Source organism: Giraffa tippelskirchi, chromosome 3 (assembly GCF_054371585.1).
Source record: "Giraffa tippelskirchi isolate mGirTip1 chromosome 3, T2T-mGirTip1v1.2.pri, whole genome shotgun sequence".
NCBI lineage: Eukaryota > Metazoa > Chordata > Mammalia > Artiodactyla > Giraffidae > Giraffa > Giraffa tippelskirchi.
Window position 1 is genome coordinate 192,271,548 of NC_137277.1, and position 11,539 is coordinate 192,283,086.

Genomic DNA, 11,539 nt, shown 5'->3' on the forward strand with positions numbered 1-11,539 from the left:
CTGTTGCTTCCTGACCTGCATACAGATTTCTCAGGAGGCAGGTCAGGTGGTCTGGTATTCCCATCTCTTTGAGAATTTTCCTCAGTTTATTGTGATCCACAAAGTCAAAGGCTTTGACATAGCCAATAAAGCAGAAGTAGATGTTTTATTGGAACTCTCTTGCTTTTTCGATGGTCCAACAGATGTTGGTAATTTGATCTCTGGTTCCTCTGCCTTCTCTAAAACTAGCTTGAACATCTGAAAGTTCATGGCTCACATACCGTTGAAGCCTGGCTTGGAGAATTTTGAGCATTACTTTGCTAGCGTGTGAGATGAGTGCAATTGTGCGGTAGTTAGCATTCTTTGGCATTGCCTTTCTTTGGGATTTGAATGAAAACTGACCTTTTCCAGTCCTGTGGCCATGGTGAGTTTTCCAAATTTGCTGGCATATTGAGTGCAGCACTTTCATAGCATCGTCTTTTAGGATTTGAAGTAGCTCAACAGGAATTCCATCACCTCCACTAGCTTTGTTCGTAATGATGCTTCCTAAGGTCCACTTGACTTCACATTCCAGGATGTCTGGCTCTAGGGGAGTGATCACACCATCGTGGTTATCTGGGTCATGAAGATCTTTTTTATATAGTTCATCTGTGTACTCTTGCCACCTCTTCTTAATATCTTCTGCTTCTGTTAGGTCCATACCATTTCTGTCCTTTATTGAGCCATCTTTGCATGAAATGTTCCCTTGGTATCTCTAATTTTCTTGAAGAGATCTCTAGTCTTTCTCATTCTATTGTTTTCCTCTATTTCTTTGCATTGATCACTGAAGAAGGCTTTCTTATCTCTCCTTGCTATTCTTTGGAACTCTGCATTCAAATGGGCATATCTTTCCTCTTCTCCGTTGCCTTTTGCTTCTTTTCTTTTCACAGCTATTTGTAAGGCCTCCTTAGACAACCATTTTGCCTTTTTGCATTTATTTTTCTTGGGAATGGTCAATGTACAATGTCATGAACCTCTGTCCATAGTTCATTAGGCACTCTGTCCATCAGATCTAATCCCTTGAATCTATTTGTCACTTCCACTGGATAATCATAAGGGATTTGATTTAGGTCATACCTGAATGGTCTAGTGAACCGTGAACTTCCAGATGTTCAAGCTGGTTTTAGAAAAGGCAGAGGAACCAGAGATCAAATTGCCAATATCCGCTGGATCATCGAAAAAGCAAGAGAGTTCCAGAAAAACATCTATTTCTGCTTTATTGACTATGCCAAAGCCTTTGACTGTGTGGATCACAATAAACTGTGGAAAATTCTGAAAGAGATGGGAATACCAGACCATCTGACCTGTCTCTTGAGAAACCTGTATGCAGGTCAGGAAGCAACAGTTAGAACTGGACATGGAACAACAGACTGATTCCAAATAGGAAAAGGAGTACGTCAAGGCTGTATATTGTCACCCTGCTTATTTAACTTCTATGCAGAGTACATCATGAGAAACTCTGGGCTGGATGAAGCACAAGCTGGAATCAAGATTGCCGGGAGAAATATCGATAACCTCAGATATGCGGATGACACCACCCTTATGGCAGAGAGTGAAGAAGAACTGAAGAGCCTCTTGATGAAGGTGAAGGAGGAGAGTGAAAAAGTTGGCTTAAAGCTCAACATTCAGAAAACTAAGATCATGGCATCTGGTCCCATCACTCCATGGGAAATAGATGGGGAAACAGTGTCAGACTTTACTTTTTTGGGCTCCAGAATCACTGCTGATGGTGACTGCAGCCATGAAATTAAAAGACTCTTACTCCTTGGAAGGAAGGTTATGGCCAACCTAGATAGCATATTTAAAAGCAGAGACATTACTTTGCCAACAAAAGTCCGTCTAGTCAAGGCTATGGTTTTTCCAGTGGTCATGTATGGATGTGAGAGTTGGACGGTGAAGAAAGCTGAGCACCGCAGAATTGATGCTTTTGAACTGTGGTGTTGGAGAAGACTCTTGAGAGTCCCTTGGACTGCAAGGAGATCCAATCAATCAATCCTAAAAGAGATCAATCCTGGGTGTTCATTGGAAGGTCTGATGTTAAAGCTGAAACTCCAATACTTTGGCCACCTCATGCGAAGGGTTGACTCATTGGAAAAGACCCTGATGCTGGGTAGGATTGGGGGCCGGAGGAGAAGGGGACGACAGAGGATGAGATGGTTGGATGGCATCACCGACTCATGAACATGGGTTTGGATAGACTCCGGGAGTTGGTGATGGACAGGGAGGCCTGGCGTGCTGCAATTCATGGGGTCGCAGAGAGTCGGACACGACTGAGAGACTGAACTGAACTGAACTGAATGGTCTAGTGGTTTTCCCTACTTTCTTCAATTTAAGTCTGAATTTGGCGATAAAGAGTTCATGATCTGAGCCACAGTCAGCTCCTGGTCTTGTTTTTGCTGACTATATAGAGCTTCTCCATCTTTGGCTGCAAAGAATATAATCAGTCTGATTTTGGTATTGACCATCTGGTAATGTCCGTGTGTAGAGTGTTGTCTTGTGTTGTTGGAAGAGGGTGTTTGCTATGACCAGTGCATTCTCTTGGCAAAACTCTGTTAGCCTTTGCCTGCTTCGTTCTGTACTCCCAAGGCCAAATTTGCCTGTTACGCCAGGTGTTTCTCGACTTCCTACTTTTGCATTCCAGTCCCCTATGATGAAAAGAACATCTTTTTTGGGTGTTAGCTCTAGAAGGTCTTGTAGGTCTTCATAGAACCGTTCAACTTACAGATTTGAACAATGAGGCAGAGGGAAGTTAAGGAACTCACCAGAGCCATCAGCTCAAGCATAGAAAGAGCAGGAGTCAAGACCAGGTAGTTGGGGCCGCGATAAAATGGTTTTCCGTTTGCCACCTTCAACAGCCAAGACAGGACATTCTCTTCTCTCTGCCATGATGGGCATCTCCCTAGAAATGCTTGAGAACAGTGAGTCTGGGGCAACTGAGGGCACATAACCTGTTCGAGGTCTGCAAATGCCATAGCATTCCATACCCCAGGCACCCACATTGGAGGGAGGAAGGGAAGGATGGGGATGGTTTGCAGTTCCCTCCTGCTCTGGGCCAGGTTGGGCACTGGGGTCATAGGGATGAATCGGGTCCTTCTCTGCCCTCACAGAGCTCTTAGTCAGGCAGAGGCAACAATGGCAACACAGGGATCCTGGCCTAGAAGGAGAGGAGCTGGGTGTCATGGGAGCCAGAATGGGGCACCTGACCCAGCCTGGAAGACTCAGTCAGGCCTCTCGGAGGAAGAGGAGCCATCCAAGTTGAAGCCAAGGTCATGTGGGAGTCCACCGGATGAAGGGCAGAGAAAGGTCCCCAGAAGGGCCTGCCCTTGCCCTCCGCACTGCAGACCTCTGAGACTGGGGCCTGCGTCTCCCCCGTTTGACCAGGACAAGCCCTACTCTGGCTCCAATGCCATCCCAGCCTCTGGCCGTCATGCCATCAGCAGCCTTACGGTGCCAGCCCTGCTTTCATTCCCAGACAGAACCTTCGTCTCTGGCCTCAGTCGTCTCAGCTGGGAAGCGGGCCTGCAGCCCACTGCCCTCCCTGATCTCTGAGCTGCAGGGGCCTTGGCACCCTTTGATGCACCCAGCAAAGCCCTGAAGGAGGCAAAGGCAGCAATTATGAGGGTGCTGGGTGGGAAGCTTCCCTCTTTCCCTGGTGCTCCCAGTCTGAGTGGCAAGTCAAAACAGTATCGCCAGGCACCGGCCTTGTATTTTCTAATTAATTAGTGAACCACAGAGGAATGCCCCACTCCCAACCTCTTGCTTCGGCCCCAGGGCTGAGGATGGGGCTTGGCGCACAGTAGCTGCTGTGAGAACAGAGGTTAGGCCCTTGCGGTGTGTAAAGTGCTGGCATTCTCAGCTCTGGCCTTCTCTGCCTTTGTCCACGATCAATGTGCCTCCATCTCCCCCTCTTCACAACAGTGGCCAGCACAGTAGGCCCTCAGGAAACATCTGCTCAATAAGCAAAGAATGAAGAAGACAGCGACCAGGCTTTGGGGACCCGGGGGCCCCGTGGAGCTACGTGTGTTAGTTGCTCAGTCATGTCCTACTCTGTGACACCATGGACTGCTCTGTCCATGGGATTCTCCAGGCAAGAATACTGGAGTGGGCTGCCATTCCCTTCTCAGGTGGATCTTCCCAACCTAGGAATCAAACCCAGGTCTTCTGCATTTCAGGCAGATTCTTTACCATTTGAGCCACCAGGGAAGCTAGTGGAGCCATATGGAGCCAGATTATTCAATATCCCTCAATGTGGGTTGTGTCCAGGAGACGTGCTATGCAGACAGCCCCAGCTTCTGCAGGTTGCCCAGAACCATGCTGGCAGGAAAGGAGAAGGAATTGAGCATTTCTGAGCACCTACTATGTGCCAGTCAGCATGCCAAGCCTGAGACCCACTTTGTCTTACTGAAGGATCACAATGATCGTGCAAAGTATGGATTATCCCCATTTTACAGATGGGGACACTGAGGCTCAGTGAGGTTATAGTATCAGACCAAGCTCCCACAGCCAGGAGGTGACAGACAGGATATAAGACAAGGGCCACCTCATCCCACTGCATGCTACTGAGTGACATCTGGGGAGGTGGTGGGGGTCCTAGGAAAGACGAAGACCCTTGACTGGAAGAGGAAGAGGGGCTCTGGTGGGTCATCTCTTGATGATATTGTTGTAGGACCCGGGCATGTCCCTTGAGGGCACTGGCTTTTGGTCTGTCCACTTGTCATGGGGAGGGCCTGGGGAAATCCTGGGGGCTCCTGCTGCCCACCACAGGTTGCCCCCCACTCCTGGTACCCGCTCCCAGGCAGCTCCAGGCGGCAGGCTCCACTCCAGTCCCCCAGGGTCTGCCTTGCCAATGCAAACCTCGTCAGCTCTTCTCTGTCGGCAGAGCTGGGGTTTCTGGGAAGCCGCGGCCACGTCCGCTGCCGGGGGCCCCATTTCAGCAGCCTCATCACATTCCCTGGTGGCCTCAGGAGTCTGGACGGTCGGATGCAGTTTCCACTCTGGTCTGGCAGCTAGGCAGCTGCGTGACCAGGTCCCCTGCTGGGCGGAGGGTCCCTCCCCCAGGACTAGGCCTTGGGGGCCAGGTAGACTGGTTGACCCCAGGTGGTTACACGCCAAATCCGCACAAGGGATCCACCAGGCCTCTCCCCACCATACCCCCGCAGCTCCTTCCCGACCCCCGGGGTCCTCGGGGCTCACCAGACCCCTCCCTGCCGCTGCACGGACGCCGCCCCCCCCACCTTGTTTATGCTCGCAGAAACGGCACTCACTGCTCCAGGCCAACTCGAGCTCTCCAGCCTCTCAGAGCCCTCCAGAACCAACTGATTTGGCAAAACTCAGTCCATTCTCCCATGCGGTTTCGGCAGGCGGACCGCAGCGGGGCTGGAATGGCATTCAGAGGCGGGGCCCTGCAGCCCTGGCCGCTCCTCCCAGCAGCCCCGGTCCCTCATTTCTTCAAGAACTCTGTGAACTAGAACTGCCTTCATCTGCCCCGTGGGTGGGGGGCTGTGTACCCCATTTGTGCAGGACCCAGTTTAGGTCACGTGTCCTGTATAATTAGCAACAGCTCCCCTTTCTACTCTGTCCCTATCTGGACGATCACTCGCTCGGTCACCCTACCATGAGATACAGAAAAGAAAACTGTGTGCTCGGTCATGTCTGACTCCTTGCAACTCCCCTCCGGACCATAGCCCGCCAGGCTCCTCTGTTCCCGGGATTTTCTAGGCAAGAAGACTGGAGTGGGTTGCCATCCTCCTCCAGGGGATCTTCCCGACTGAGAGATTGAGCCCGCGTCTCTCACATCTCTTGCGTTGGCAGCGGATTCTTTACCACTGAGCCACTTGGGGAGGGAAAGGTTTGCCCAAAGCCGCAGGGCCAGAAGGCACAGAGTCAGAAAGGGAATCCGGCATCTTGCCCTGAGCCCTGCTGCCCACGGCCAGGGGTCTGAGTGACCGAGACTAGACTTTCTCCAGGGCCCGCTCTGTGTTGCCTGCTGCCTGGAACTGTCCCCAAGACCCTTGGCCCTACCCACCAGCTTCCTCTGAGCTTTTAGCTCACCCATCACCCGACTTAAAGGTACCCCTGGCCCCTACCCCCAGCATCTCTCTTTCATGCTCCTCTCACTCTGCAGTCACAGGCTCACATCAGGTGATGATTACCTACTGTAGACACACCCTCCTGCCTGGCAGCCAGTTCCATGAGGCCTGACACCTGGAGGGTGCCCCCACCACGTTTTTTGTGTCGGGATCGGTGACTGGATCTTGGTTCCAGGGAAAGTGTGGACAGCGAGAGAATCCAAGTGGTCCCCTCACAGACCCCACACATTGTCGCTTTCCCGGGGAGAGACACTCACGGCAACAAGAATGCTCAGAAGTCCAATCTGCTATGACTCAGAGAAGGGGCCACTTGTTTAGTCTGGAGTGGGTCAGGGAAGGCTTCCTGGAGGAGGCAGTTTCTAAGCTGACTTGAAGGATGAGGTGATAGGGGAAGAACATGGGTGGTCAAATCAGAAGCCGAAGGAAGGCCAGTGTGGCTAGTGTCTGAACCGAGACATCTGCTGCTGTTCTAAGGATTTAATTTTGATCCTGAGGGTGGGCCCCAAGGAGCAGCTCAGTGGTTCTTAACTTGGGGGTGGGGGGATGGGCAAGAAAAATGTTAACTTTTATTTTTTTCAGGGTTCTCCTACCCCCTTGTGAAAAAAAAAAATCAGCTAAGCATCAACTCTTAAAAAGAGAAAAGTCGATTTTTTTTTGCTGTCATTTGTGAGACCAGAGCCGCTGCCTGCCTGGCCCTGCAGGGCCAGCGCTCAGAACAGGACGGAGCTGCAGGCACCCGCCCCACCCCATCCCCGGCCATCTGTCTGGGAAGGCCCATTGTGGGGGCTCTGACATCACAGCGGGGGGCAGCGTGATGTCACAGGCCCCATTGTGGAGGGAGAGGTGCCCCCTCCAGAGGCCTGCCGCCCAATCTTATTAAACACAGGCTGCGGACAAAGGCAGGCGCTTTGTGTTCTAACCCCGTCTGAAGTGAGTCAGGCGCGGAGGGCAGGGCAGAGAGGGGCTGTGCATTCCAGAGGCCGCCGCCTCCCCCACGGGCCCCGGGTCAGGCCGGAGGCCCCACTCCCACCCCGGGCTGGTGGCTGTCCCCGTGGCCCCAGCCCGACTCGCTGGACGCCCAGCAAGTGGGACAGCAGAGATAAGGAGAGCCAAGGTCCTACACCTCCTGCCCCAGATCCAAGGCCACGACCTGTGATGAGAGGCCAGAGACAGAAAGTCCTGGACCCCGATGGGACAGGCAGCCTTGAGACAGGAGGAGGGGCCCTGGGCTCAGAGGGCCCTGGGCGTGGAGAGGGGGCAGGGAGGCTGGAGGCAGAGGTGAAAGAGCCCGGAAGACAGACGGGGAAGCGGGGAAGCGGCCTCGGCCACAGCTGGGGACCGAGGCCGAGAGAGGGCAGGACCTGTCACCCAGCAGCGCCAGTGAGCAGTTATGAGCACCTACTGAGTGCATGCTGGGCTGGGCTGTGTGCTGGTCATCTGACCCCTGAAACCCTGCACTGCGGTGCCCAGCGCCAACCCCAGGCCTGTCCACTTGGAACAAGGACTCGGGGGTCCCTGAGGGAGCAGGGGCGGGCGTCCTGAGGCTCAAGCTCTGGGTTTGCAATTCCTCCTCTGCCATTGACGCTCAGCCTCTCCCCTCACTGAGCCTCCGTTTACACAACCATAAAGTGGAATATTCGCTGGAAGGACTGATGCTGAAGCTCCAATACTTTGGCCACCTGATGCGAAGAGCTGACTCATTGGAAAAGACCCTGATGCTGGGAAGGATTAGGGGCAGGAGGAGAAGGGGACGACAGAGGATGAGATGGTTGGATGGCATCACCGACTCGATGGACACGGGTTTCAGTAAACTCCAGGAGTCGGTGATGGACAGGGAGGCTGGCGTGCTGCAGTCCATGGGGTCGCAAAAAGTCGGACACGACTGAGTGACTGAACAACAGCCATAAAGGGGGACTCAGTGTGTCCCTCCCAGGGCTGTCCTGACGCCTGGACAGGACAGTGTGAGCGCCAAGATGCAGCCCCGGACGGGGAGCGGGCAGGGACTCCTCCGATCCTGGCTCCCCCAGCCCCATCGCCATCTCTCCCGGGGTTTCAACCCTCCCCAGCTGGCATCTGCATCCTTTGAAGGGCCTGTCTGGGTGCTCGGCTGGAGGTGGGTGGAGCTGACTGCGGACACCTAGGCAGGGGGAGACAGCCCCTCCAGGAGAGACCTGCACACTGCCCTGCCGCCTCCCAGTGGGTCTCCTCATCCTTGGCAGAGTGCCCGGGTGTGCAAGGAGGCCAGGGGTAGCTTGGTTTCGGACAACAAAGTCCTCTTTCTCCCCGGCCTGAGGAATGCCTGGCACCCCTCCCGCCCCCGCCTCATCCGTATCTGTTACCCAGACCCAGTGCTCACTCCGCGGGGCCCAGACTGGGCATGGGCTCCACCCTGAGCCTCTGGGGCAGCGAGGACCCTCTGTGCTATGGACGTGCCTCCCCTTCCCCTGAGCAGCCTCCCCACAGCCTCTCTCTCACACACACACACACACATGCCCCCGAGAACAGCCCAGCCTTGGGCTCACAGGCCTGAGCCCCATTCAGAACCTGAGGCCGGCCTGGTCTGGGCCGCAGATGCCTGCAGAGCCTGGGAAGGAAGACAGGCCCAGAGAGTGAGCGCCTGCCTCAGCCTGCTGTTCCTGTGTCTTTGCGCTTGATGATGTTTTTAAAAATATCCTAACTTGGCAAAGCAGGAAGTCACAGCCCCAGCCATGCCTATCCCCGTTCTCTGAACTGGTGTCGGCACGTGAGGTCCCAGGGTCTGAGCTCCTGACTTTGTTCAAGCCTCTCATGTTTACCAGGGAGGATGCAGAGGCCCAGGATGGGCAAGAGGTTTGCCCGAGGCCTCGGAGCCTGGTAGGGCTGGGCCCGCAGGGAGGATGGGGTGGTGAGGCCACACGAAGCTCTGATGGAAGCTCAGTCTGAGCCCAGCCAAGGGCAGGGAGAGGGCTGACTTCCCTCTCTCCAGATGAGGACACTGAGGCCTGGTGAGCAGCAGCCCGAGGCTCCCAGTAGGGAGCAGAGGGCGAGTGTGCACTCCTGTCCTGGGTCCCGCGGTGGGAGGGGCAGTCAGAGATGCTGAGCTCCTGGTGCCCTCCCTGCCCACTGCAGAGCCCAAGATGGCCCGAGGACTTGGCGAGGGCAGGCCCGATGGGGAGGCGGTGGGTGCGGACTACAGGTCCAGGCTGCTGCCCTGGTCTTGACCACCGTGGCGGGGTCTGCCCTCTTGCCATTGCCCTGGGCAGATTCTGCCCAGACACCTCAGGAATGTGCAGGGAGTAGGGCTCGGGAAGAGGGGGCCTGGGGACTGGGGGGCGCAGAACACAGGAGCCACGGGTCTGGGCTGGGCCGCAGCTGGCAGAGGGTCCCCAAGGGCACGCAATCGTGTGTCCCGAGTGCTGTGTGACACTTGGCGTGTGGCTACTGGTCTCTGGTTTCCCGGGCTGCAAAGCAGAGCCCAGCAGCAGGGGATTAAGGCCGAGGAGCCTGCTGGCGGCCTGAGGTTGGGACTTCTGGCAGGAGGGGAGAGCGCGGTGGGGGCAGCCCCGCGTGGGCTCTGCTCCCTGCCTCCCACCGCAGCCTCAGGAATCGCCTTAATTACAGCATCAGCCTCCCTGCGCTTCCTGCCATAAACCCAGGAATCTAAATTAGAAGGCAGCAGGCCTGCTCCCCCTTCTCTCTGACCCCCCAAGTCTGCCGGGAAGTTCTCCTGGAGACAGGCCACCAGCGGGGAGCTGACTACAGAGGTGCCCAGGGCTTAGACAGGGGTGGGGCCTGGCAGGCAGGAGGCCGTCCCCAGAACCCCGGTGCCTGTTCCTGCGGGTGCCCGCTGTGTGCCAGGCATGGGGCAGAATTAGCACATTTCCTCCTCCCAGCAGTAGTGTTAGGCGGACGCCAAGGTCCCTTGCACAGAGGGAGAAACTGAGGCATGCGTTCAAGGTCACCTGGGGTGTTGGAGGCTAAGCTGGCTGCACGGAGGGCCCTGCTCGAAGGCCGCTGCTGGCCTCTCTGCAGAAGGCAGCATCCATCCTGGGCCGGGCCGACCCGGAGCCCGCTGCCCGGCAGCCCCAGTGGGAGATGCGGGAGAGGGTGGTGGGCGGGGGGCGAGGAGCCTCTGGGCAGGTACCAGGCCGGGCCGGGGCGATGCCTCCAACCAGACCAGGCCAACCAGCACTGGGGCTGGGCCCTCAGATTCTGGCGAAACCCAGCCAGAGACCAGGGAGAGTGAGTGTGTGTGTGTGTGTGTGGTCTGTGTCTGTGTGTGACAGTGAATGTGTGTGCACGCGTGTGGTGGGGAAGTGAGGTCATCTAGGCAGAAGGGAGCTGAGCCTGTCCAAACCACTGGAGCCACTGCGGAGAGAGAGACAGACGTTTGGGGGGAGGTGGAGGGTGGGGGGTGCTGAGGGAGGGAAGGAGACCAAGGCAGGAAGGGGGAGAGACAAGGACGGAGGGAGCCGGAGGGCTGGGTTGGGGGGCGGGAGGCGGATGGGACGCTGGAGGGGGTCGGGATGGTGCGGGGGGGGCAGCAATGCGCAGGGACAGGGCGAGTCTGAGAAAGACGGAGCTGAGATTGGGGGCGGCGGGGGAACACCCCAGAGGGAAGGGGGCCACCGTCTAGGCAGCTTCCCGCCGTGCCACCCTGAGTAGGGGCCCAGTGAGGACCCCTTATGTCTGCTTTCGGTCAGGGGGTCTGAGATCACCTGTTACCTGCACGTTGCATGGTGTGGCCCACCTAAAGGAGTGAAACCAGAGGCCGGGTGGTCAGGGGGTGGTCCTAGTGTTATAGCCACGCATTCCGGGAAACAAGCTCACTCAGAAGGACGATGCAGATAGTGAAGTGCAGTTTATTACACCGGCGGGCCCAAGGCAGAGTCTCCTCTTAGCCAAGGACCCCGACCAGCATTTGTGAAAATCTTTTATACCCCAAGTGTACGTGTCTGAACCCACCACCCAATTTCCTTGTGACTTACATAAACAAAGGAAAGGTAAATACAATCACAATAACCTTATCATTCATGTGTTATGTGTTCAAACAATCAATAATCAATAAGCCCGAGGTTACAGTAAAAACCCTCTATCGTCGTTTCCACAGGCACTAAGCACAGAGTTCAGAGTCCATTAGAGAGGTGGCCGAACATGATTAGCACCATCAGGCCTAAGATGGAGTCCAGGCCCTATGAATTCCTTCTTCACTAGGGTGAGCCCCGAGAGCGTGGGGACAAGCAGGGGAGGCGGGAGGGCAGGAGGGGCAGCTCAGAAGCAGGAAAGGCAGAGAGGCTGCTCAGGAGGTGGGTACAGAGCTGGGTCTGTCCCAGGCCCTGGCAGGGCGAGGCAGGGACCAGGCAGCTACTCCTCACCATCCACAGCTCCATCCCGCTCTGACCTCTCATTACCCAGCTCTCGAAGCAGCTTACTGGGCGCCGTGGGCCCGGCAA

General features: G+C 55.9%; 1 long non-coding RNA gene across 2 annotated transcripts; it reads right to left on the reverse strand.

Annotated features, from left to right (window-relative positions):
- Positions 1–2,387: 2,387 nt before the first annotated feature.
- Positions 2,388–6,819, reverse strand: LOC145540965 (uncharacterized). Of its 2 annotated transcripts, XR_014078673.1 has the most exons (3): positions 6,105–6,157; positions 2,781–5,394; positions 2,388–2,663 (listed from the first exon to the last, which is right to left on the reverse strand). It is a non-coding gene; the product is annotated as an uncharacterized LOC145540965 (long non-coding RNA). The 2 variants fall into 2 exon arrangements; XR_014078672.1 differs by having other exon boundaries at positions 2,781–6,819.
- Between the last annotated feature and the right edge of the window lie 4,720 nt (positions 6,820–11,539).